The sequence below is a fragment of the Leptodactylus fuscus genome, chromosome 6, assembly GCF_031893055.1.
Source record: "Leptodactylus fuscus isolate aLepFus1 chromosome 6, aLepFus1.hap2, whole genome shotgun sequence".
Taxonomy (NCBI): Eukaryota; Metazoa; Chordata; class Amphibia; order Anura; family Leptodactylidae; genus Leptodactylus; species Leptodactylus fuscus.
Window position 1 is genome coordinate 146160163 of NC_134270.1, and position 22502 is coordinate 146182664.

Here is a 22502-nt window from a genome sequence, read left to right on the forward strand (position 1 = left end):
TCTATCTACATCTCTGCATATGGACAGTATACCCAGCTCTATCTACATCTCTGCATATGGACAGTATACCCAGCTCTATGTACATCTCTGCATATGCCCAGTATACCCAGCTCTATGTACATCTCTGCATATGCCCAGTATACCCAGCTCTATCTACATCTCTGCATATGCCCAGTATACCCAGCTCTATGTACATCTCTGCATATGCCCAGTATACCCAGCTCTATCTACATCTCTGTATATGGACAATATACCCAGCTCTATCTACATCTCTGCATATGCCCAGTATACCCAGCTCTATCTACATCTCTGTATATGGACAATATACCCAGCTCTATCTACATCTCTGTATATGGACAATATACCCAGCTCTATCTACATCTCTGCATATGCCCAGTATACCCAGCTCTATCTACATCTCTGTATATGGACAATATACCCAGCTCTATCTACATCTCTGCATATGCCCAGTATACCCAGCTCTATCTACATCTCTGCATATGCCCAGTATACCCAGCTCTATCTACATCTCTGTATATGGACAATATACCCAGCTCTATCTACATCTCTGCATATGCCCAGTACACCCAGCTCTATCTACATCTCTGCATATGCCCAGTATACCCAGCTCTATGTACATCTCTGCATATGCCCAGTATACCCAGCTCTATGTACATCTCTGCATATGCACAGCATACCCAGCTCTATGTACATCTCTGCATATGCACAGCATACCCAGCTCTATCTACATCTCTGCATATGCCCAGTATACCCAGCTCTATCTACATCTCTGCATATGCCCAGTATACCCAGCTCTATGTACATCTCTGCATATGCCCAGTATACCCAGCTCTATCTACATCTCTGCATATGCCCAGTATACCCAGCTCTATCTACATCTCTGCATATGCCCAGTATACCCAGCTCTATGTACATCTCTGCATATGGACAGTATACTCAGCTCTATCTACATCTCTGCATATGCCCAGTATACCCAGCTCTATGTACATCTCTGTATATGGACAATATACCCAGCTCTATCTACATCTCTGCATATGGACAGTATACCCAGCTCTATCTACATCTCTGCATATGGACAGTATACCCAGCTCTATGTACATCTCTGCATATGCCCAGTATACCCAGCTCTATGTACATCTCTGCATATGCCCAGTATACCCAGCTCTATCTACATCTCTGCATATGCCCAGTATACCCAGCTCTATGTACATCTCTGCATATGCACAGCATACCCAGCTCTATCTACATCTCTGTATATGGACAATATACCCAGCTCTATCTACATCTCTGCATATGCCCAGTATACCCAGCTCTATCTACATCTCTGCATATGCCCAGTATACCCAGCTCTATCTACATCTCTGCATATGCCCAGTATACCCAGCTCTATGTACATCTCTGCATATGGACAGTATACTCAGCTCTATCTACATCTCTGCATATGCCCAGTATACCCAGCTCTATGTACATCTCTGTATATGGACAATATACCCAGCTCTATCTACATCTCTGCATATGGACAGTATACCCAGCTCTATCTACATCTCTGCATATGGACAGTATACCCAGCTCTATGTACATCTCTGCATATGCCCAGTATACCCAGCTCTATGTACATCTCTGCATATGCCCAGTATACCCAGCTCTATCTACATCTCTGCATATGCCCAGTATACCCAGCTCTATCTACATCTCTGCATATGCCCAGTATACCCAGCTCTATGTACATCTCTGCATATGCACAGCATACCCAGCTCTATCTACATCTCTGTATATGGACAATATACCCAGCTCTATCTACATCTCTGTATATGGACAATATACCCAGCTCTATCTACATCTCTGCATATGCCCAGTATACCCAGCTCTATCTACATCTCTGTATATGGACAATATACCCAGCTCTATCTACATCTCTGCATATGGACAGTATACCCAGCTCTATGTACATCTCTGCATATGCCCAGTATACCCAGCTCTATGTACATCTCTGCATATGCCCAGTATACCCAGCTCTATCTACATCTCTGCATATGCCCAGTATACCCAGCTCTATGTACATCTCTGCATATGGACAGCATACCCAGCTCTATGTACATCTCTGCATATGCCCAGTATACCCAGCTCTATCTACATCTCTGCATATGCCCAGTATACCCAGCTCTATCTACATCTCTGCATATGGACAGCATACCCAGCTCTATCTACATCTCTGCATATGCCCAGTATACCCAGCTCTATGTACATCTCTGCATATGCCCAGTATACCCAGCTCTATCTACATCTCTGCATATGCCCAGTATACCCAGCTCTATCTACATCTCTGCATATGCCCAGTATACCCAGCTCTATCTACATCTCTGTATATGGACAATATACCCAGCTCTATCTACATCTCTGCACATGGACAGTATACCCAGCTCTATCTACATCTCTGCATATGGACAGTATACCCAGCTCTATGTACATCTCTGCATATGCCCAGTATACCCAGCTCTATGTACATCTCTGCATATGCCCAGTATACCCAGCTCTATCTACATCTCTGCATATGGACAATATACCCAGCTCTATCTACATCTCTGCATATGCCCAGTATACCCAGCTCTATGTACATCTCTGCATATGCACAGTATACGCCGCTGTGCTACATCTCTGCATATGGACAATATACCCAGCTCTATCTACATCTCTGCATATGCCCAGTATACCCAGCTCTATCTACATCTCTGCATATGCACAGTATACGCCGCTGTGCTACATCTCTGCATATGGACAGTATACGCCGCTGTGCTACATCTGGCAATTTGGATGAAAGGGGTTTTCTTATGTTAGTGTCTGAGCATCTTGTGTGTTATAGACGGCTGATTGGATTTTGATGAAATTTGGCACAGTTCTCACCCCCCATCAGAACCTGAACCCCACATTCCCCACCTCTGACTCACACAAAGTCTACACCCCATATACCCCTCTTGCCTATACACAGCCTGCATGTTCTCTTCTCTCCTCACCTGCCATTCTCAGCAGCTTCCACACTGTCCGATTCAATACTATATAGCTCCGCCCACACAATAACGGGATCCTATCCTAGACGGCTCAAGGACCTCTGATGACATCATCAAGGGTTCTTTAGTCTAGTATGAACATAAATTCGTTCCTAGCGGGGGTGAAGCCATGTCATTTACTGGGATAAAATTAGCCTATGTGTTAATCGAAGTTACAGTCTATCTATGTGTCAAATTTCATTTAAATCCGTTCAGCTGTTTTTGCGTGATTGAGGAACAAACATCCAAACACACAAATAATATTTGAGCACCTGCGCTCATCCTATTCCACCACTAGATGGCAGCATTGTCCAACTTCTGAACATAAATTTTGTTAAAAGTGATTGTCCAGGGTTTTGTTAAAAAATTGGATAACGAGAAAATTTGATTAAAAAAAAAAAAAAAAGTCAAAAAATTGTCAATCCGCTGCAGCTCCTGTGCTGGTGACCCCTGCCGTTATATTACCTTCTGGCGATGATTGTATGTTGTAGCCGGTCACTGACCTCAGCCATGACACTTGTATGCACGGCACAGGATGACTAAGGCCAGTGACCGGCTGCAGAGGGCAAGTGGATGTACATGACGTATATAACCGCCAGACCATCTGAGTGATGTGGGACTGAGCAGATGTGTATTGGTTATTTATCATATTCCTACTGTTTATTCATTTTTTTTTTGTTTCACCCCACTGTACCCCTTCTTAGCCCCAGCAGCCATGGGTTAATCTTCCGTAGCCGCATTGCCGCCCTTTCCATTATGATTACACTTGCATCAGTCGGGCAGCCTGGGCACTATATATTATTTGTGCGTTCCTTGGCTTTGCAGCATATTGTGTTTCTTCTTAATCTTTTATTTGTCCTAAGGCAGCGGCAAAGTTTCCGCACATTGACATCATTACCTGGTAGAAGTTGATCATAGGGCGCAGTCTATGCCAATACCTGCCCCCTCCTACCCCAATCCCAAATAATTCCCTACTGGCCACGCTCCAGAAGACATCAGATGAACACCTGTCACATGCCGCCATCCTACCTATATTTTTCTGTAGAATTTTAAGATTCCATTTGAAGTGTGTCCAAACCTTCGGAGCGCGGTAACAAGAATAGAGGTGGGATGAACAAAACTGCAGGATGTCTTAGAGCTTCAATCTACTGTCAAAGCCCCAGCGAGACGTGCAGGGTTTATGTATGTATTAATGCCGCTTATGGATTAGAGACTGCTGCAAAGGTAAAGTTTTACTTGTAAATTTGGTGTTTTAGTTTGAAGGTACCATCTGTGATCTTAAGGAGATCACAGTCTCAGCCTGACAGTCCCGATCTATAGAGAAGCTTGGCCGATAATCAGCAGATCAAGATCACAGTCTCGGAGCGGAACTACTGGGGTAGCGGCTGCCACAGGGCCCGGGACATTAGGGAGCTCGACGGCAGCCGCTACCACTGCAGGTTTTTTTAATAGGCCGTTACCTGCTGGAGTGGCTCAGTGATTAGCACTGCAGCCTTGCAGCGCTGGAGTCCTGGGTTCAAATCCTGCCAGGAACAACATCTGCAAGGAGTTTGTATGTTCTCTGTGTGTTTGTGTGGATTTCCTCCCAAAACATGTAAATTGTGAGCCCTATATGGGGCTCACAATCTACGAAAACCCCCCATAAAACATTGTTACTTACCTCTCCTAGCTCCGGAAGGCTTCAGGCCTATATGTGTGACGTCACGTGGGCTGGGCTTGTGTCTTTATGCGTTGCAAGCCCCTGGTGTTCACGTGACATCCCATACATCATTGAAGATGGATGACATCAGCGGGGAGGCCAGGAGAGGTAAGTAACATTTTTTTTTTTTAAGTTTGTATCCTCCACTTGGTCTCCGATTATTATACTCTGGGGTCTGAAAAGTTTGCCACGGGGCCCCGCCATTCTTAGTTATGCCACTGGCCTGACAGTCCCTATCTATAGAGAAGCTAGGCTGATGATCAGCTTGATCGATATGATTCTTGTTGCGGAAATCGACAACTATCAGCTGTACTGGCCAATAGAAACTTCAGCTGGCCATAAACTAGTCCTGCTAGAAAACTATCGGTACATGGCGACTTGTGCCTGCGTGTGATAAGATGGCAATGTCCATTCCTATACTGGTTATTAGGGGATGTGTCACTCTTTATTATACTTGTGTAACGCCATCATATTCCGCAGCGCTTTACAGACATTATCAGTCACTGTCCCATATAGGGCTCACAATCTACATTCCTTATCAGTATGTCTTTTGGAGTATGTCACTAGAAAATAACCATTTTTTGCTAAATAAATCTAAGAATTTTTAGTGAGATTTTCAAAAATGTGTTAAGAAAAAAAATCTTGCAGCTCTGACTCTGGCCACCAAACCAAATACTTCACTGACACTTCCTGTTTTCTGTAGGAGATCTCTTTGCACCAGTCAATCCACCTATCAGCACAGACATGGATTCCGCTAGTTAGAAGCTTATCTACCCAATGACCTTGGCACAGGTCTCAGAGCAGAGAAAACTTTAATGTAGAAGTCAGTAGGGTCTGTTTCAGACCATTGGATCTATGGCCATATTACATGGTGGTTATTCAGATCAATGGCTGACCACATCATAGATGGATCATCTCAAATGGCTCATAGAGGGGTTTCTGCATTCTATGACGCCCTTATAGGGCATGTGAGGCTCCGTCTTCATGAGACAACCCCTTTAACCATAAAGCAGGACTCTTCTGCTTGACAACCCGGCACCATCCCTCTGTCAGCTGTATACACTCTTTCCTTTCTGCCATTAATCTGCTGCCTACCAGTGATAATGAAGTTTTTGTTTGATTTGCAGTGTTACTATTCGGCCACTAGATGGCAGCACATCAGACTGTCTGCCTATTGTTATTTGCTATGCAGAAAAGCATTCGATTTGCAGTTGTTGCAGAATATACTGGTGTGAATGAGGGGATCATAAGCTAGTGATACACATGTAACCGTCTCTGTGCCATTACCTCGGCCTTACATGTATCTACAGTGAAATTTACAGTTTACTAGTTGCAGTGTGTTCACACCTTTGTTCAGGCGGCTGTTCTAAGTACTTTTTTTTAACCCCCTATCAGTATGTCTTTGTAGTATGGGAGGAAATTCATGCAAACACGGGGAGAACATACAAACTCCTTACAGATGTTGTTCTTGGTGGGGTTTGAACCCAAGACTCCAGCACTGCAAGGCTGTAGTGCTAACTACTGAGCCAATGTGTTGCCCCCGTCTAAGTATTTTTGATGACAATAGTTGCACTGCTTTAAGACAAACCTCATGTATTCCAATGGACACCATTCACATTGTCATACATGCGGCACAAAATTGTGGCTTGTTATAAGCCATAGTGCAGGTGTGAACGGAGCCGAAGCAAATCTATTCACACCGTAACAATTCTGGCACATGTTCACATCTGCATTCGGGACATTCCGTTCCCCTCTCCGCATGAAAAACGCTCAGAGAGAAGTCCTACAAGCAGCACTTTTGTCTTCACGTTTTGTGTGGAAACCACATGGACCCCATTATAGTCTATGGAGTCCGCGGGTTTCCTGTGGTAAATGCAGATTAGGCTTGCTCTTAGTTGCTGGTTACCATACTATGGTTACCATTCCTCTTGTCACCAGGGCAGTGGATTTGGTAGGCCAAACCAGTGAGGCTAGGTTCACGTCTGTGCCGCTCTCTCTGTTGTTCGGGTCCCTCGGCAGATGGCTGTTCCAGCAGTTACACACGGACACTGATGGACCATCTTGACTGTAATGAGGTCCAACGGGTTTCCGTTGAGCGTCCGCCATTTGAAAACCGAAACAGCGCAGAGAAAAGTCCTCCGAGCAAGACTCTTCTCTTAGGCCAATTTTCGACATTCTCTGCAGTGGAGTCTCCAACAGAGACTAAGGTGGACTTAGCCTAACTCTGACGCCTCGGTTTTTCCACAGCTGACTCTGACTTCAGTGGTTTGAATACATCCATAGTGGCTGCCACAGGGACCGCGACCTTAGGGGACCCAGTGGGCCCCTGCTGCTTTATAGGAGGTGGATAGACTCAGGAGCCAGGTGCAGGAACCAGTCTGGACCCCTGACATACAGCCTTATAAGACATGATAGGCACTAGCCCCCATAGTACAGGTAACCTGTGCATACAGGAGAGCAGGGAGGAGGCCGATGGACCAGGGTATCAGGTGTTTGTTCCGATCACATTATATGGATGTGCCGGCCGGCTCCTGTATTGAACTGCAAGAGCGGCTACCCAAAAATGGCCACCAGCCGTTCAATACAGGAGCTGGCCGGCGGCCATTTTGGGGTGGCCTCTCTATGCTCCTGTATCGAACTACAAGAGCAAGAGAAGCCAGAAGAGGCGGAGTTGCTGCAGAAGAAGGAGGCGGCGCAGGAAAGAGCTCTGGGCAGCAATGGGGACGCGCTCATCGGTGTTTCAACGCTGGGGCCCGCCCTCATTGCTGCGGAGAGCTAATTTGCATACCGGTTAAAACCAGTATATCTACGAAACGATGCGGCGGAGACCACGTCTAAAGGTAGGAGACGAATAGCCTTTCTTAAGGCTATTCCGACGTGTTCATTAGAAAAAAAGGTAGTTTAATGGTAGAATCCCTTTAACCAAGTGTAACATGGGAGAGGACGTAGGAGGCGGATGGATCAGGGTATCAGGTGCTGGTTCTGATCACATGATTGTGACTCGGAACCAGTTTGGACACCGGACATGCCGCTTCCGTAGTACAGGTAACTAGAAGATAGAGGATGGAGGAGGTGGGTGGACCAGGGGACCAATGCAGTACTGAACCAGTGCCACCAAGAACTAGGTAGAATGAAGTCAGTCCCTCTTGAAACCTATCTTTCCAGGAGGAGTAAAAGAGGTACAGTCCAATGCAGTTTATTCTATGGCGAATACAATTGTTTCCAAAGCAGACTTGTCTATAAGGTATAAGAGCTGTAGATTTAGGAGGTGGTATATATAAGATGGGGAAAACATCAAACAGAATTGGGATTGTATCCGGCCATAGCAATCCTATGTTATATCCCCTGACATGAATAGCCAGACCAGAGCTCCATTAACATGCACGCTACAAGGTCATGGTCGACCTCCTATTAAAGCCTTTTCATCTAAAAGCTTTGCCTCAATGGATTATTACTATTTTATTTATATACAATTACGGCCGGCGATACCGCCTTGCTCTTTCACATGAGGTCGCTTTTTGTACCGGAAGATGTTTTGTTCTTATTCTCTAAGCGTGACGCAGAAATTTTGTGTAACCTTAAAAATCTGAAATCCCAATAGACGGTGAAACCATATAGCACTTTTACGGAAAATTTCCTTTGTACCTGCCAAACCAATTATAGAGCGGGTTAAAAGGGACCTGGCCTTAGAAGTAATAATGGCTGCATTAATGGAACGGCACAACCACATTAGCCAATCGGGCTAACTACCACAAAAATTACAAAAATTTTTTTAAAAAAAAAAAAGTATAAATTTATTGAAAAATATATTAATAAATATTTCACATAATTTCAAAGGTTAATGGTGCAACCACAATAATGCGATAAAACACATACTGATAGGCTTCAGTAAGAAAAAATATGCTTTGCAATGAGTCAATGTAGTATTTTAAATGAAAGAGGAGCACTCCAAGAGTTTAAAGTGAAAAACAGTTAACATGCTTTATATATATCAATGCATGGAGAGACCTCAGATGACTAACAATTGTTACTGACAACCAACATATCACTCAGTATTGCAGACACAGAGAAAAGCATATGGAATAGTTGAATATTACCTGTATGTATCTTATGCATTAATACACGTATTATCAGTATGTGTTTTATCGCATTATTGTGGTTGCACCATTAACCTTTGAAATTATGTGAAATATTTATTAATATATTTTTCAATAAATTTATACATTTTTTTAAAAAAATTTTTTGTAATTTTTGTGGTAGTTACCCCGATTGGCTAATGTGGTTGTTCTGATTATACTACCCGGATTTGCCCTTAATTTTTTGTGTAAAGTATTAATGGAATGGCGTAAAGGGGTTCATTCACTCAGGGATGTTACTAGAGATGCGGCCTTAATGTCCTGTTTTTTATTAGAAGGGACGCTTGAATTAAGTGATTGCTGAATAATAGCGATGTCTAGATAAAATATATGAACTCTGTGTATACGGAACCAGTACCATGCTCAACCCATATATACGGTATTAGAGCCACGCTGAGTACTAGACAGTACCAACACCCAGTTCAATACAGAAAGAAATTGTAACGTCACGTCATCCACAGCCGTATCGGTTTGTACTTAGAAATTACGGTTCTGGGTATGATCTGAACAATCATAAGATTAAGTTCACACAAGCAGCACTTTGTTTTGTGCGGGAACCACACAGACCCCAGTTTAGTCTATGGAGTCCGGGGGTTTCCTTAGGTAAGTGCTTTTTTATGTATATAGATTTCCATTTCAAGTGGACTCCCAAAATGGAAGCCCGAACGCAAATGTGAATAGGGGCTCATCCAGACAAAGATGTTTTGTTGTTTTTAGCTATTTTATACTATTGATTGGTGTTATCAATGCTGAAAGAATTGTCCTAGGTTTACAGACAACCTGTATTTTACATTGTAAACCTGCGCTACCTGGTTAGAGCATTTGTGGATTAATGTAAACTACTGTCTATTAATTTTTAGAAATTTTTGCCATTTAACAATTTTTCAAATTTTAGGAAATATAAAAATTATGAAAATAATGTTAAGTGACTGTTGGTCACTAGTGTGAACATCAGCTGTGTTAAAGGGGCCATCTCAGACCCGATGTGTATTGGATACTGAAGTCCTATCCACGTGCGTAGAACCTATCAAGGTGAATTGGGACCCTAAACCACTTATGGAGGTTTAGTGTCCCATGTGTTTAGTGTATATAGGTGTGCTGTGTATGTGATGACCATGTAGTTCAACTGTGTGTGAATGATGTGCATGTAGTTAGTTGTGCATGTGTGCATAGCTCTCAACCGTCCCCAATCCCATAAGACAGTACTCATTTTACGCTACTATCCCGCCATCCTGATAACTTAGGGTTTGCCCCGCTATGCCCTTGAAGTGTTTTGCTGTTAGCAAACTTTGTTATGGTAGGGTAAAGGCTAAATGGTGGATGCTAAAACCTAGTGGGCTAAAGGAATTTTGATGATGTCATGACCATGTGATCAGATTGTTATGTCGGTGGGGCTATTCCGGATACTACAGGACAGTGTGCTGTTACACAGAAAGAGGAATGGAGACTAATGGAAGATAAGGAGGAGAGAAGGGACAGCATGTGTGAGCAAAACTGGTGGCAGATAAAGGGAGACATTAAACTAGTGGTATATGTAGGGGGGCAATTAAACTGGGGCAGATTAAGGGGGCATTAAGCTTGTGACAGATGAAGGGGGCATTAAATTGGTAGCAGATGAACGGGACATTAAACTTAAGGCAGATGGAGGGGGAACATTAAATTGGTGGCAGCTGAAGGGGGACATTAAACTGGAGGCAGATGGAGGGGAGACATTAAACTGGGGGAAGATGAAGGGGAACATTAAATGGTGGCAGATGAAGGGGGCACATTAAATTGGTGGCAGATGAAGGGAGCATTAAAATGGGAGCAGATGGAGGTGGAACATTAAACTGGGGACAGATTGAGCAATGGACATTAAAACTGGGGGAGGGGCAGATGGAGGGTGACATTAAACTGGGGGCAAATGGAGGAGGACATAAACCCATGGGCGGTAGCTGGAGAGAGGCATATCTGCCTCTAGTTATCACCAGTTTAATGTCCCCCTCCAACTACCCCACTTTTTAATTTCACCCTCCAGCTGGCCCATAGTTTAATGTCCCCCTCCAGTTGCCCCAATTTAATGTTCCTCTCTAGTGTCTTCCATTTTAAACTGGCGCACGAGGAGAGGGACTTAATACTGTAGGGCAATTGGAGGGAAACATGATGTAGGGGCATATAATGTACGACTGTAGGAGAATTATACTGTGTGGGGGGGGCACATGCAAAAAAATATGATTCAACTTTGAAGTCGGTGGAGCTAAATTTGCCACACATTTTTTCCCTCTTTTTGTCCTTTGAAAGTTGGGAGGTATGATGTGTGCATATAGGTGTGTTGAGTGTATGTAGTGCACATAGTTCAGTTATTTATGTTTTTGAGCTGTGTATATGATGTGTATATAGTTGAGCTATTTGTATTTAAGATGTGCATGTAGTTAAGCTCAGTATGTATGTTGTGCATGTAGTTGTGCTGTGTATATGATGTGCATGTAGTTGTGTTGTGTATATGATGTGCACGTAGTTGTGTTGTGTATATGATGTGCATGTAGTTGTGCTGTGTATATGATGTGCATGTAGTTGAGATGTGTGTGTGCTGTGTATGTAGCTGTGCTGTGTATATAATGTGCTTGTAGTTGAGCTGTTTGTTTGATGTGCATGTAGTTGTACTGTGTATATGATGCATGTAACTATGTGTGCAAATCTGTACTAACACACTACACACATGATCAGCACATGAAAAGCCCCCCCGCTCCAAAATAAATAAAATCCTAATGACTAGATGAATAATTTTCATATTAAATAAAACTCATTTTTTAAAATCCTTTATTGCTTGATTTTGACAATAACATGACTATTAAGCTATTAGAAAGTGCTAGAGCTGGGTGGAGGTGGTTTACAACAAAAATACAGGTTCAAGGTTCCCTTTAAGAGACGTGGTTGTTATGAATAGAAGTGTGCAGTCAGGTAAACTCTCACCTGCAATTTAAAAGCCTATTAACATTATTGTTACTAGAGAAAGTTTACACTGTGCAAAAATAGTCAAGTGAGTCATATAATGTTACTGAAACACGCAGAAGAGACAATTGGGATAAGCATAAAATAAAAATACAGGAGGAAGACCACTGTATGAAGCTTCTGGCTGACTGCCTTTTTTTGAGTGCTCCCTCGATGTATTGGAAATGGGTGGAGGACATTGTCTTTATTAGAATGGGCTCCCCTGAGGTGCTGATGCAGTTTGGACTCTGCCACGACTTGAAGGTCTAGAAGAGGATGGTGATTTCCCTGAACCTAGACCCAATGTGGACTCAGTGCATTAGCACCACATGGGCAAACTGTATTTAGAAACTGAACCTTGATTTTGTGCATTAGCACCATATGGGCAAACTGTATTTAGAAACTGAACCTTGATTGTAATTTTTGTAGAAAATGTAATGTATTGTCAAGTAAAATAAAAATACAGGATGAAGAAAACCGTCTGTGGCTTCATTCTGACTGCCCCTTTCTTTGAGTTGCCCCTCAATGTTATGGACATTCAACATTTCAATGTTTTAACTAGATCAGTGTCCTTCAGACTTTGATCTAGTTGCAAGTAAATGATGTATTAATGGGGGCCCCATTTCAAAGAAGGCTAACAGAAAATGTAAGCGTCCTGCTTGATCTTTCGGTGGGTTCTGCCTGAATCTCCCATTGACGTATTCTGTATAAATCTTCCACCCAATAGTCTGGAAATTGTGAAAGAAAAGTTTGCTCCCATTGCTGAAACAGTGCCACCCTCATTCAAAGGCAGTGTCTAGTATTGCAGCTTATACATGTAACCGAAAAAACCCTGAAATTTCTCCCTAATGTGACATTGATCTAAAGATAAAAGATGGAATAAAGTAAATATTAGAGGCACTGTTGTATGTTTGTTATCAGAATGTGGGGCAGGAATGGCCACTGAAAATCGATTAAAAATAATATCTATCCTGATACTTTTCTAGATAAGCTCAGCGGATGGATCCGGGACAGTGATAGCTGCCTAATATATTTAGATGAACTCTGGAAGTGGTTAAATGTGATTTCCATTCATCATGAACCATAGAACATTTTCCATGGGCTGAGACTAGGAGAAAGACGTTCTTAAAAATGATCTAAGGGTAATCTAAACGTTCGCACAAAAGTGATGATTGTCAGCCATTGTGATTGAGCTTCTTTTATGGGAATATGGAGATACGGACAAGAGTGCGGCAACTACGGTCTAATGTATAGAGAGTACAAAGTATTCCACTTGGGTCATAAAATTCCAGAATTCAGAATTAATGGCTCTATAATGTCAACGGCTACAGAAGGAAGGATCCAGGGAGCCATTATTTCCGATGACTTAGAGCTAAGCAAGCAGTGCAGCAAAGCAAAGGGGGAAACCAGCAGGATACTAAATTGTATAGGAAGAGGCATTAGCTACACCGAGAGGGAGGTAGTAATATCACTCCATAGATCACTCCTTGAATCTAGGTCTGAATGGTGAGCTTTAAAATAAACCTCCCTGTCCATTAACCAATGTAATGGCCAAATAGAAGTAACTCATCCTTACTAAGAATCTATCTATCTATCTATCTATCTATCTATCTATCTATCTATCTATCATGACTATGTCTCTTGATAATAAGGTGAAGGATGGAGAACCCTACTGAAGAGAGAAACCTAGCAAAGTTTATCCCTCATGAGTCGATGACAAGTGGAAAAAAAAGGTTCCTGGCTAAACAGATTTAGTGGTTATCGTTTTCCAGAAAGTCGCCACCACCACAGGTAATATTTCATGTACGGAATTTTAGCACATAGAAGAGAAATATTGAGAAATATTTTTTTATTATTGTAGGTATTTCATTTTTAAAAATTCCCAGTTGGCTGGCATATTAGGCTAGGTTTACTTCCTCTTCAATTCCTCTTTATTTTCCATTGCCGAATTCGGCAGGGGGGGTTGCCATTATGAAATGCCGATGAAGTATATCAACATTCCATTGTGGCTTTCCTCTGGACCTAGTTGGTATAGACTCCTGAGCTGCGGTATCAGTGCAAGACCGAGCAGGATGCTAATTTTTTTTGTGAAAATAATGACAGGTAGATTCAGTGGAATCTGCCAAATTCGTGGCAGATCCCTCCATGTGACCCTACCCTCAAAATCACACATTATATTTGCATTTGCTGCATAGGTGGCGCAGTAGGTTTACACATGCGAGGTAATGGTCAGAAAACAAAATGAAGTGAAGGAAGAAAACAAAAATCTAAACCCCATCAATATTTTGCGTGACCTTTGCTCTTTGTCTTCCATCAGTTTTTGAAGGAACTCTGCAGGGAGGTTGTTCCCGCCATCTTGGAGAACTAAGCACAGCTCTTCTGTGGATGTAGACTTGCTCCAATCCTTCTGTTTCTTCATGTCATCCCAGACAGACTGGATGATGATGAGATCAGGGCTATATCTGTGGGGGCCGTATTATCACTTCCAGGACTCCGCCTCCAAAGGGCAAAGGTCACACCAAATATTGATGGGGTTTACATTTCTCTTTTCTTCATTCACTTCATTTTGTTAATTGACAAAAATAAACTATTAACCCTTCTATTTCTGAGAGCATTCTTACTAGAGATGAGCGAGTACTATTTGAAACTCCAGTTTCGAATAGCACACACCCATAGGAATGAATGGACGTAGCCGGCACGCAGGGGGTTAAGCGGCCGGCCGCAGGCAACGTTTGCGTGATGGCCGCTTCCATTCATTCCTATGGGTGCGTGCTATTCGAAATGGCCGTTTTGAATAGTACTCGCTCATCTCTAATTCTTACCTTGTAACATTTATGCCCAAGTCTACACAGTAAAGCTAAACCGTAAAATATCAGCCCTTGTCTGTGCTTTCCTGGATCAATATATAAAAAATACTAAAATAAACACAAACATAAAACATATATGATTAAAATAATAATCTGATATAAATCATGCACCAATTGATCATGACATTACAATTTCAGTCAGGTGATGTGATAGACATTGATAATCTCATTACAATAAGACTTATCATGGGCCGGGATATAATAGGTAGCAAGTGAACAGTCCATTCTCAAGGTTGATGAGTTGCAGGAAAAAAATGTGCAAACGTAAGGATCTGAGCAACTTTGAGAAGGGTCAAATTGTGGTGGTTAGGTGACTGGGTCTGAGCATCTCCAAAATGGTTTTTCCTGGTATAGAGTGATTAGTACCCACCAAAGTGGTCCAAGAAGGGATGACTAGTGAACTTGCACCATGCTAAAAGCACCATGGTTAGGGTTAAGCAATCGTGTTCGGAAAAGATTTCCGAAAACGATCTTTTTAGGTGGGATTGAGATTGGTACTATTTCCCACAATGCTTTGCTTAGCCTTCACAGTGAGTATATAGTGTATACTCAATGTGAAGGCTCCGCTGCGGTTCAATAGGAATGAATGGAAGCAGCCGACACACAGCCTTAACCCTCTGCGCGCCGGCTGCCTCCATTCATTCTAATGGGAGACTAAACTAACATCTCTAGTAGCTACTTACCTCCAGAGATGGCTGCTCCAGTGTTCTTCGCCTTGCTGGCCCTCCACGCTGCTCTTCTCGCCTTGCTGCCCCGCCAGGTTAGTGTTTAAAGAGCTAGGAAGGCGGGGCTTGTGACGTGACGTCTCTCCTCCCAGTACCCGCCCACACTCTCCTAATCTGGGAGGCAGGGGGCAGTGAAGCGTGAAAAGCAGCGTGGAGGGCCAGCGAGGCGAAGAACACTGGAGCAGCCATCTCTGGAGGTAAGTGGACACCAGGGGGGATTAAGTAGCCAGAGGATTAAAAAAAAACCTCTGGCTACTTAGTGATTCACTAAACACAGTGTGGATTATAACAATTAAAGCATTCAATTGTTAGATTCCATGCTGTATAGTGTTTAGGATTGCTTTTAAAATCCGATCTCCGATTAATAAAAAAAATCCCATTGACTTGCATTGGGATCGAGATCGGGTTTGAATGAAAAATGATCGGAAATCGGATTTTAAAATCGATCCTGAAAAGTCAAGATCGGCTCAACCCTAATCATGGTCAAAAAAGTTAATGTTGGCTTTGATAGAAAAGTGTCCAAACACAAAGCAACTTCTATTCAAACCTGATTTGCAGCAATACGTTGCTTATTATGCCCTGAGGTCCAGTGGTGTAACTAAAGTCTTGTAGTCCTGGTGCAATCTTTTGTCCGGGGCCCCCTACCTCATCCCTACAGTGAATTCTTGATAGTGATGGGTACGGATACTAAGGAGTTTAATCCACCTTAGTGTGGTTAGGTTAGTCTGGGGGTCTTCTTGGTTTATGGGCCAGATGGAAGCTGAAATCTCAATACTGGTGCCAGTGCTTATGGGTGCCCTAAGGCTCCTGGGCCCTTGTGTGACTCCACCCCCTCACCCCCATGTGAGCAATGTTATTTTTTCCTGCTGGCCACAATTTTGCTGGATTTATAGGAATCAAACCTAAAAATTGTGTTTTTCACAAACATGAATTATTTGAGAATTTGTAACTAACTCCATTTGTTACAAACCAGTTCGATCAGTAACATATAACTATAACCATGGTTATTTTTGCAGTATCAGCATGGATTTTCAAGCCCCATTTAGATGAATTAGGCAGTCACAAAAATGTATTCAACAAATTGGACACGTGTGAATTCAGTCGTACATCGGTTTCAGAAGCCTCCTTGTTCTTCATTCCAGTATAGGTCCTGGACATTGGTGGTAATTCATAATATTCCCGATTTGTAAAACTTCCCCATACCAGCTATGGTGGCCACAAAGGAAGGAAAATGATAAGAAGCTGTAGGCATGTGGATTTCACATTAGAAATGTAATGGCTCTCCCAGGGCCTTTGCCCCCGCTGCTAGAGCTATTTTATTCAGTCATACGGCTTTCTTGAAGTCTGAATTTAATGCGTAGCATGCAGGAGTAGCCCCATAATAGAATATCAAAGACTCACCATCTTGATATATAGGAGATCAATAGGATACTATTGTAGTCACTCTATTATACGTACAGTACCCTTTCCTCATATTCCAGGAGTCGAATTTACCAGCTGTAGGACAAAGAGGATTTTTTTTATGGCCTTCACATTTCAATGTGTTATTCCAAAATCTGTAATAGTCATTGTATCACTTAACAGTTATTGTCTCATTTACTTGCACTGACAATGACTTCTCATAAAAATCTAGAAACCAATGTTGTAGAAAATTCTGAGAATTCTACCATTTGATACAAACGGTGATTATACAATATGTAAATGTATATATTATCGCTATGAAAATCTGCAGAAATAACAATATCATTTTCTTAAAGGGGAGTTCCACATTTGGGCAGACTGGTTATTGTCCTTTGTTTTTTTTGGAAATCCATTATGATAGGATTGGATAAGTGATAGGATCGCTAAGAAATATTGAGTTTCTGGTTTTGGCAGGAAGAAGGAAAATGATCAATGGCCGAACCATGGCCAATATCCAGTGTCCAGGGTGTTCCTCCAGTTTCAGCTTCTTCCTTCTCTTTGCACGTATCATGGGTCCTCTACTGCTGCTTGCCATGCATGTGTGTGAACTCAGTCCTAAAAGACCAGTGCACACCAATGTACTTGTGACTACTGGGGCAGTGGCGTAACTAGGAATGGCGGGGCCCCGTGGCGAACTTTTGACATGCCCCCCCTCCCCAACCGACACAGATGCCGAAGACCTCGACCGACCCCCTCCTACGCATTCCTGCGCGTTCTATTATGCCCCATAGTGGCCCCTGCACACAGTATTATCCCAATAGTGTCCCATGTACACAGCATTATACCCCATAGTGGCCCCTGCACACAGTATTATCCCCCATAGTGGCCCCTGTACACAGTATTATCCCCTATAGTGGCCCCTGCACACAGTATTATCCCCTATAGTGGCCCCTGCACACAGTATTATCCCCCATAGTGGCCACTGCACACAGTATTATCCCCCATAGTGGCCCCTGCACACAGTATTATCCCCAATAGTGGCCCCTGCACACAGTATTATCCCCCATAGTGACCCCTGCACAAAGTATTATCCCCCATAGTGGCCCCTGCACACAGTATTATCCCCCATAATGGCCCCTGCACACAGTATTATCCCCCATAGTGGCCCCTGCACACAGTATTATCCCCAATAGTGGCCCCTGCACACAGTATTATCCCCCATAGTGACCCCTGCACACAGTATTATCCCCCATAGTGGCCCCTGCACACAGTATTATCCCCCATAATGGCCCCTGCACACAGTATTATCCCCCATAGTGGCCCCTGCACACAATATTATCCCCCATAGTGGCCCCTGCACACAATATTATCCCCCATAGTGGCCCCTGCACACAGTATTATCCCCCATAGTGTCCCCTGCACACAGTATTATACCCCTAAGTGGACACCCATAAACTATTATTAATTAATTATTAAAGTATAATAATCGGAGACCCGGGGGAATAAAAACATAAAAAACTACTATTTCTTACCTGTCCCCGGCTCCTACACGGTCTTCTCCTCAGCCGCCCATCTTCAATTACGTCAGACGTCACATGACCCGGGACGCAGGCTGGGTTCATGAGACGTCAGTCAACTAGGAAGCATGCCTGGCAGGATCGTGGAGAGGTAAGTAACAGTGTTTTTTATGTTTCTTACCTCTCCCGGTCCGCCAATCATTATACTCGGGGGTCCAAAAAGACCCCCAAGTATAATGATAGCAGCGGTAGCGGCTGTCACTGGGCCCCTAATGTCCCAGGCCCTGTGGCAGCCACCTCTGCTGCTATGGCGGTAGTTATGCCACTGTACTGGGGCTAAAAAACCTGATGCAAAATCGGAGCCTTAACGTCTTGAAGAATAACCAGGAACACAGTATTATTTTGGGTTGAATGCAGGCTGCCACAGGGTATATATTTGAGAATGGAGAACCTGGTCATTAGCTTTGAACCATGTACATATCACCTAGAATACCGGGTCACCGCGCCGGCAGTGGGCACGACAGGAGGTGACAGCTTATACTTGGCAAATGTCAAATACAAATGACAGACGTGAACGTAAATATTCTTTTAGCAATGTTTTTCTATGGAAACACAGTAAATGCCATAGTACTGTTTGTCGAAGTAAGGCAACATTAGGGGAGGAGGGTGTGATGATTCCTTTTGGCTAGGGAGCGATCTAAAGTCGGAGGGGTATTGCCCCCTCGGGATATATATGAAAAACACCCATGGGACATGTAATCACCCCCCCCCCCCCCCAAAAAAAAAGAAAGGAAATAGGCTACCTGAGGCTAAAGCTCCGTGTGGCATAAACGCCACAGTTTGGCCACAGTGGCGTTAAAGGGAAAGAACCCAACAGGCGGAGGCCCCGACATGTAACACAGCATGGGGGCATTAAATACCAAGCAATGTACAGCTGGCAGAGACTTCATAAGGGCAGTAGATGCTTCAGTGTTTTTCCACTCCAACCTTTGCCTTTTGACCCCACTTAACCTCTAAGCACATCTACACACGTGGACAAAATTGTTGGCCCCCTTCATTTAATGAAAGAAAAACCCAAAATGGTCACAGAAATAACTTGAATCTGACAAAAGTAATAATCAAAATTGTTCACAAGCCACAAAGCTTCTGTGACAATGACCTAAGGACAGATGAGACAAAAATCTAACTTTTTGGTAAGGCACATCAGCTCTATGTTCACAGATGGTTGAAATGAAGCATATCTTGAAATGAACCCTGTCCCTACTGTGACACATGGAGGAGGCTCTGTTATGTTCTGGGGCTGCTTTGTTGCATCTGGCACAGGGTGTCTTGAATCTGTGCAGGGTACAATGAAATCTCAAGACTATCAAGGGATTCTAGAGAGAAATGTGCTGCCCAGTGTCAGAAAGCTTGGTCTCAGTCGCAGGTCATGGGTCTTGTAACAGGATAATCACCCGAAACACAGCTAAAAACACCCATGAATGGCTGAGAGGAAAACATTGGACTATTGTGAAGTGGCCTTCTATGAGCCCTGATCTAAATCCTATTGAGCATCTTTGGAAGGAGCTGAAACATGGCGACTGGAAATGGCACCCTTCACACCCGAGACAACTGACCAGTGGCCCAAAATACCTGCTGAGAGGGGCAGAAGTCTCATTGACAGTTACAGGAATCGTCTGATCGCAGCGATTGCAACAAACTATTAAGTTATGGGAACCGTCATTTCTGTCCAGGCCAGTTTCATGAGGTTTATTTTTACAAAAATTCTGTTGGAGCGAAAAGCAACGTCTGACTTTCATTATTTCATTTATTATTACTTTTGTCAGATTCAAGTTATTTCTGTGACCATTGTGGGTTTTTCTTTCATTAAACGAGGGAGACGAACAATTTTGTCCACGTGTGTATACGTCTTCTACCAGTTCTGACCTACTACTTCCTCCTTAGGTAGAAATATGGGGATTTTCTGCAGCAAACTCCAGATTAAAAAAATGTACCCTAGAATGTGCGTGGTTTAGAGGTGACTAACTGTACGACTCCTATATGAGACAGTACAGAATGAATATGGCGCAGAGTTTCTGTCTATAATGGTGTAAATTGATGGAACTTGCGGCAATTTGCTTTGTGCTCTGTAAATTCCTGCCTTGCGCCACGTATTTGTCTCCTCAGTAAGGGAGAGATGATTTGCGCCTGCTTATTTTGCATCAGATATTTGTCTCATAGTGAAGCTCAACACTTTTACTCGGATGGTGATTTCGGAGCGTCTAGAAAAATTCCATATTTATGAAGATTCGTATATATGCCTAAAACGACACATGGGGTTCATAGTATAAGAAAGGGCAAAGTTTGACAGCATTTATAAATGTGCCCCTAGGGTGAACCTACTTTTTTTGCTGCCCGAGGCGGACGACAGAATCCCCCCCCTCCCCGTGGAGAAGGGGGCGGAGCGGAGGGGGCAGGGCGGAGCGGAGCGAAGGTGGGCGTGGCGGAGCGGCGTTAGCAGGCAGAGAGCAGGCAGGGAGAATACCTGCTCTCTGCCTGAGCGTGAGGGGAGGCCGCTGGAGCAGCGCTGCGTCCACAGGGCCTCCCCAATCCACCGCTCGCTTCCCGTGCCGAGCTGCAAGATGGTGACGCTAAGCCGGTCCAGGACAGCTTGTCCTGGACTGGCTTAGGTAAGCAAAAATGCCGCCCCCCCCCCCAGGGCCCTGGCATAGCACCGCCTGAAGCGGTTGCTTCAGGTCGCCTCATGGGAGGTGCGGCGCTGCCCCTATGATTCCAATGTGTCTATTCACGTGTTCATTTTCTCGAATGACCTTTTTCATGTCCTGCTCTATTTCTATCTGTTTTCATGGACACACAGAGCCATTAGAAATCAGTGGATCAGTTTGTAATGGGAAAAAACATAACAGATGCAAAATGGAGATCAAAAACGGACCTTAGCTATATCAAAAATGTCGCTATCACATGGATAAGGCCAAAGTATTGTTCAATAGATTCAGGTGGGTATGTACAATATGCTGCAAAAACTGACGTGTTAATAGTTTATTTTTGTCAGTTTAGCAATTCCAGTCTCAAGCTCTGGAGGACCGGTCCTGCATTACAAAGACAACCTACTGAATTGAAAGGGCACGTTGTAGTCATTTCCCTTCAAGGGGTATTGCCGGGAAATGGAACACATAGGCTAGGGCCACTCAACGGATTTGGCTGTGACTCTAAAGATCTCTGTGTCGCCTTGTGACTCTTTCACTCACTTAGTGGCTGAAGTTACCTTGTGACCCCGAAGGCGCTACAACAAAAAACTCGAGCTATGTTTGACTTTTTTCAACTAGAAGTCACGGTCGCAGCACCCTCCAAGTTGTAATGTTCATCCATACACTAACATGAGTGAAGAAGTCACGAGGTGACATGATGGCCAAAGTCGTCATTTAGCTCTAGCCTTAAATTCACCATAACTTTTTATTGTTGGCCGAGCCAAGTGATTTTGGCAGGGATTAGCCAACTTTGTATTGTATATGGGGGCCTTCTGACATCAAATGGCAGATGTTTGGTGAGTTTGATTTTAGCTGCCCAATCTTTTTGTTCTTTTTTTAAAATGTAGATTATGAGCCCCATATAGGATATCACAATGTACATTTTTTTTCTTTCCTATCAGTATGTCTTTCTAGTATGGGAGGAAAGCCACTCAAACACGGTGAGAACATACAAACTCCTTGCAGATGTTGTTCCTGTCAGGATTCAAACCCAGGACTCCAGCGCTGAAAGACTGCAGTGCTAACCACTGAGCCACCATGTTGCCCCTCAGTCTTTTTGTTCTTTTGATGAAATAGGGCAATTGGCATGAGCCTCATGGGGTTTTTTGCCTTCCCCTGGATCAACACTGTAGGGGATTGTAGGGTTATAGGTTGGACTTGATGGACTGATGTCTTTATCCAACCTCATCTACTATGTAACTATATTATACCCCCCCACCAAAGATATCTGGCAGTGATTTACTCCCCTCTACCCGTTCTGTATATTCATACCACTGAGGAACGGTGGGGGATCATTGTTGGCCAGCCTATCTATCAGGTTTCCCCATAGCTGATAGATGGTGGTCATGGCAAAGGGATACCTTAGGGTAAGTTC